This window comes from Dromiciops gliroides, chromosome 3 (assembly GCF_019393635.1).
Source record: "Dromiciops gliroides isolate mDroGli1 chromosome 3, mDroGli1.pri, whole genome shotgun sequence".
Classification (NCBI taxonomy): domain Eukaryota; kingdom Metazoa; phylum Chordata; class Mammalia; order Microbiotheria; family Microbiotheriidae; genus Dromiciops; species Dromiciops gliroides.
The window spans coordinates 70,063,311-70,069,310 of record NC_057863.1 but is presented as its reverse complement, the minus strand read 5'-3'; positions in this window follow the sequence as shown (position 1 = coordinate 70,069,310).

The following is a 6,000-nucleotide window of genomic DNA, read 5'->3' as shown; positions in this document are numbered from 1 at the left end:
TCTCTACATTCTTTCTCTCTGTGACTTCACTAACTCCCAGGTGTTTAACTATCATCCCTATGCAGATGATTTACTGGTTTATATACCCAAGCCCAGTCTGTCTCTGGGGCTTCGGTCCCACCTTACCATTTGACTCTAAGACATTTCAAAATGGATGTCCTGGAGACATCTCGATTTCTTCCCCCAAATCTTTTATTGTTGTTGCTTGGTTATTTCAGACACTTCGTGACCCCATTTGGGGTTTCCCGGGCAAAGACACTGGAGTGGCTTGCCATTTCCTTCTCCAGCCCATTTTACAGATGAGGAAACTGAGGCAAGCAGGGTTAAGTGACTTGCCCAGGATCATACAACTAGTAAGTATCTGGAGCCAGATTTGAACTCATGAACATGAGTCTTCCTGATTATAAGTCCAGTGCGCTATCTACTGTACCACCCAGCTGCTCCATCTTCTGAAGTCTCTCTTTCTATTTCAGTTACTACCATTCTTCTAGTCTTCTAGGCTGACAATCCATTGCCAAATCTTGCCATTTCTACCTCTACAACATCTCTCACATCTGACCCCTTATTTCTTTCTGCTCATTCAGCTACCACTTCACCTCTCACCCAAACTGCTGTAACATCTTCCTCATCAGGCTCCCTGCTTCATGCCCCCCCACACCAGTCCACCCTACACATTCCCGCCAAAGTGATTTTCCTTAAAGACAGATCTAACCACGTCACTTGGTGTTCAAAACCACTCCAAATGCTCCCTACTCACCCTAGGATAAATACAGCCTTTGTCTCATTCTACATATTTAGTCCATTTCTCTGTCAGGAGACGAGTAGCTTTATGGCCCTCCAGAATCATGGGTGGTCTTTGCATCGTCTTTCAAAAGGTGGTAGAAGAGGTAGAGAGCTGGGCCTGAAGTTAGGAAGACCTGAGTTCCAATCAGGCTTTAGATATTTACTAGTCTATGCAACCTTGGGCGAGTCACTTAGCCTCTATCTGTCTCAGAGTCCTTGGGCGAGTCACTTAGCCTCTATCTGCCTCAGAGTCCTTGGTATAAAATGGAGATAATTAAAGTACCTCCCTCACAAGGTCATTGTGAGTCAAATGAAATAATATTTATAAGGGCTTTACAAACATTAAATCCTTATATATCAATGCTGTTACTTCTCCGCCTATTATCATTACTAGTATTGGGGCAGCTAGGTGGTACACTGGATAGAGCACAAGCCAGATTACTGGCCCTGAAGTTGGGAGAACCTGAGTTCAAATCTCACCTCAGATACTTGCTAGCTGTGTGACCCTGGGCAAGTCACCTAACACCAATTGCCTTAAACATCCAGGGCCATCTCCAGTCGTCCTGATATATATAGAGATAGAGATAGATAGATAGATAGATAGATAGATAGATAGATAGATAGATATAGATATAGATAGATAGATCGATGATAGATAGATAGATATAGATAGATATCTTGCACAGGACCCAGATGGCTCTGGAGGAGAGAGTGAGGCTGATGACTTTGCACAGCCCTCCCTCACTTAAATCCAATTAATTGCAAGTCATGACATCTCTCATGGTCCTCTCTGAGAATGAAGGACAAACCACAACAACTATTATTATTATATTTATTAGTAGTAGTAGTATTACTATCCCCTCACTTTATTTATACTTGGGTTCTAAAAAATTAATATCTCAAATACACAACAGTGAGGTGTAGCTATTCAACATCTGAAGAGACCAAGGATTTTTTAGATATTCAAATTCCATATGAGTCAATGGTTGGATAAAACAATTAAATAAAAACCTGTTATGATCTTTGGCTACATAAAGAAAGTCACAGTGTTAAAACCTGGAGAGGTGACAATCTGGTTGTGCTCTGCCTGAGGCAGACCATTTCTAGAACATTGCATGCACTTCTGGACATATTTTAGGCAGGATACTCTCAAGCTGGAGAATGGAAACTAGGATAGTAAAGGACCTCAAATTAATGGAGTTGAAAGACGGCTAGGTGGAACAGTGGCTAGAGAGATGGGCCTGGAAGCAAGATGACTCCCCTTCCTGCGTTCAATTCTGGCCTCGGACACTTACTAGCTCTGTGACACTGGACAAGTCACTGTTTGCCTCAGTTTCCTCATCTGTCAAATGAGCCAGAGAAGGAAATGGCAAACCCTCCAGTATCTTTGCCAAGAAAACTCCAAATGGGTCATGAAGAGTCGGGCATGACTGAAGAAATGAGGAGTTGAAGGAACTGAGGACGGTCAGCCTAGAGAAGAGAAAACTGGGGGAAATGAGAGCTGTCCTTTAGCTTTGGAAGAATTCTCTGGTAGAAGAGGGATCAGCTCAGACCTGAAAAGCAGAAATAAGAGTGGAGGATGAAAGCTGCAGAGATGTCTTTCTGCTTAACATAAAGATGAGTTTCCTGATCATTCGAACTGTTCAAAAATTGAATGGCGTGTCCTAGGAAGGGGTGAGCTCTCCCTCACTGGAGGTCTCCAAGCAAAGGTTGGATTAGCACCCGTGGGTTTTCAGAAAAGAGCAGAAAAGCTGAGTTAGAATAGGAAAGGGTTCTTCACCTTTTTCATGTTGTGGACCCCTCTGGTCTTCTGGTAAAACCTATAGGCCCTTTCTCAGAAGAATATGTTTGAATAATTGAAGGAAATGCTAAATTCCAGCTAGAGGTTAACAAAAATAAAGATGTAATTTTTGCCCTATACAAGATCATGGATCCCAGGTAAAGAATACCCAAAGTAGAGATGGAACTAGATGGCCACTTAAATCCTTTCTCATTCATTCATTCATTCAAAAATCATTTATTAAGTGCCTACTCAGTAAAATGACAAAAAGGGAAACAATGTCTAACCCTCAAGGAGCTTACACTCTATTTCAGGAAAAAATAAATATAGTGTTATGTAAATCAAAATCAATAAAAAGTGTTTTAGCAAGAAAAGGGTACTAGCAAATTTGAAGATTAAGATGCGCCTGGTATAGGAAGTACATTTGCACTGAGCCTTGAAAGAGGCTTGGGATACTAAAAGGCAGACATGGTGAAAGAAGTCAAAAGGGGAACAGTCTGCACAAAGAGATACAAAGATAGGAATTGGGATGTTCCATATGGGTCACAGCAAGTAAGCCAGTATGGCTTGAGATAAGCATGGAAAGGTAAGATGAAGCCAGATCATGAAGGACTTTAAATGCCAGAGTGGTTTGTATTGTATTCTAGTGGAAACAGTGAGCCAATACAATTTCTTGAGCAGAGGAGTGACACAGTCAGACTTGTGGTTTTAAGAATGATACCTTGACAGTTGTACCAATGGACAATTAGAACTGGGGACAATGGACTGGAGAGGAGAGAAATTGGGTGAAGGGAGACCTTTTAGAAGAATAACAAAGTCATCTAGACAAGAGGTGATGGAAGTCTGGGCTAGGGTGGTCCCAGTATGAATGGAAAAGACAGATGGGAGAGCTGCTAAGGAGGTGACATCAGTAAGATTTAGCAACTGGGGGGCAGCTAGGTGGCAGAGTGGATAGAGCACCAGCCCTGGAGTCAGGAGGACCTGAGTTTAAATCTGGCCTCAGACACTTAACACTTACTAGTTGTGTGACCTTGGGCAAGTCACTTAACTGCAATTGCCTCACAATTTTTTTTTAATTTAGCAACTGATGGCAGCTAGGTGGCACAGTGAATAAAGCACCAGCCCTGGATTCAGGAGAACCTGAGTTCAAATCCAACCTTAGACACTTGACACTTACTAGCTGTGTGACCCTGGGCAAGTCACTTGACCTTCAATGCCCCACCAAAAAAAAAAAAAAAGATTTAGCAACTGATTGAATATGAAGTCATGGTGGAGAATGAAGAATTGGATATCTCTGAGGTTGGGAACTTGGGTAATTGGAAGGATGTCAGAAGTGAGAGAGTTCAGAAGAGAGCATGGTTTATTTGGCATATCTTGATTTTGAAATGCCTATGGCTCATCCAGTTGGAAGTTGGTGATACGGTATCAGAGATCAAGAGAGCCTAGGCCTGAATGCATGTCATCTGCATAAAGATGATCGCTGAACCTTATGAGAGTTGATGAGATGACTGAGAGAGTTGTTGTTCTTGTTTGACATCAGGGTGATGTCATGACTTGCACTGAATTGGATTTAAGTGAGGGAGGGCTGTGCAAGGTCACCATCCTCACTCTCTCCTCCAGAGTCATCTGGATCCATTGGTGAAATATGTACTGGAGATGGCCCCAGATGTTTAAGGCAATTGGTGTTAGGTGACTTTCCCAGGCTCACACAGCTAGTAAGTGTCTGGAGTGAGATTTGAACTCAGGTCCTCTTGACTCCAGGGCCAATGCTCTATCCACTGCACCACCTCGCTACCCCAACTGAAAGGGTATATATAGGGAGAAGTAGAAGGCCAAGGATAGGGCCTTAAGGAATATTCGCAATTAAGGGGAGGGACATGGATGATTATCCAACAGAAGAGACTGAGAAGGAGAGACCAGACAGGTAAAAGGGGAAACCAAGAAGAGCAGGGTCATGAAAACCCATCGAGGAGAAGTATATAATGTCAAATACTGCATAAAGGTCTATCAGGACAGGGACTGAGAAAAGATCATCAGATCTACCAACTAAACTATTACTAGTAACCTTGGAGAGAGTTGTTTCTTGAGTGATGAAATAAAAAACCAGATTCCAAGAGACTGAGAAGTGAGAGGAGAAGTGGTGGCAAATGGAGAGGGTTTCCCTCCTAGGTATTTAACAGCAAAAGGCAAGAGAGATGTAAGATATAGGATAATGTCTTTAGGGGATGGTAGGGTCAAGTAAAAGACTTTTTAAGGATAGAAAGTCCTAAGAATGTTTCTAGGCAACAGGAAATGCCAATAGGTAATAAGAGATTTACAACGCAAACAAGGAGTGATGGATGGAGAAAGCTACCAGAGGAGATGGGAGCCCACAGATCTAGGAAAGTTAGGGGATTGGCCTTGGCAAGAAAGGCCACTGGGGCAGTTAGGTGGCTCAGTGGATAGAGCACCTGCCCTGGAGTCAGGAGTACCTGAGTTCAAATCCGGCCTCAGACACTTAACACTTACTAGCTGTGTGACTGACCCTGGGCAAGTCACTTAACCCCAATTGCCTCACTAAAAAAAAAAAAAAAAGAAAAGCCACTTACCCTCAGACACTGGATCAAAGAAGGAGAAAATTAAGAACGATGTCAAGAGTGTTTGAGATATAGACAAGGGGCGAAGAGGGACCTCGGGGCAAATGGCCTCAGTTTTGTAAATAAAGCACGAGGCCATATTCTCTGCTGAGAGGTATGAGGAAGATAGTGGTATGGGAGGCTTGGGAAAATCCTCAGGAACAATTACTGTGGACATCGTGAGAAGGAGCCAATTAGGAAGGAGTAAAAGGAGACCAACTCTATTCTCTTATTTAGGAAGAAGAAGGAAAGGAAAGAGCCTGGAGGAGAGAAAAAAGTTTAATCAAGGAACTTTTTTGACCCAGATTACAGATGACAGGGATCACCAATGTGCAGCTGGAAAGAGCACTGATTCTAGTGTCAGAGGACCTGAGTTTAAATCCCACTTCTTTTTTTACTTTTTTTTTTGGGGGGGGGTGACAGGGCAATGAGGGTTAAGTGACTTGCTCAGGGTCACACAGCTATTAAGTGTCAAGTGTCCGAGGCCGGATTTGAACTCAGGTCCTTCTGACTCCAGGGCCAGTGCTTTATCCACTGTACCACCTAGCTGCCCCCACCTGAGAGGTCTTTAGGCAATGGGCCCCCCAAACAGGCATATTCCCAACAGTCTTTGGACCTCCATTTGATCAGGAGACTGATTGATGATGCCAATAGTTGAAGAATGAGCCAGATTTCTGTCCCACAGCTTTCCCCTAGTTTTTTTTTTTTTTGTGGGGCAATGGGGGTTAAGTGACTTGCCCAGAGTCACACAGCTAGTAAGTGTCAAGTGTCTAAGACCAGATTTGAACTCAGGTCCTCCTGAATCCAGGGCCGGTGCTTTAT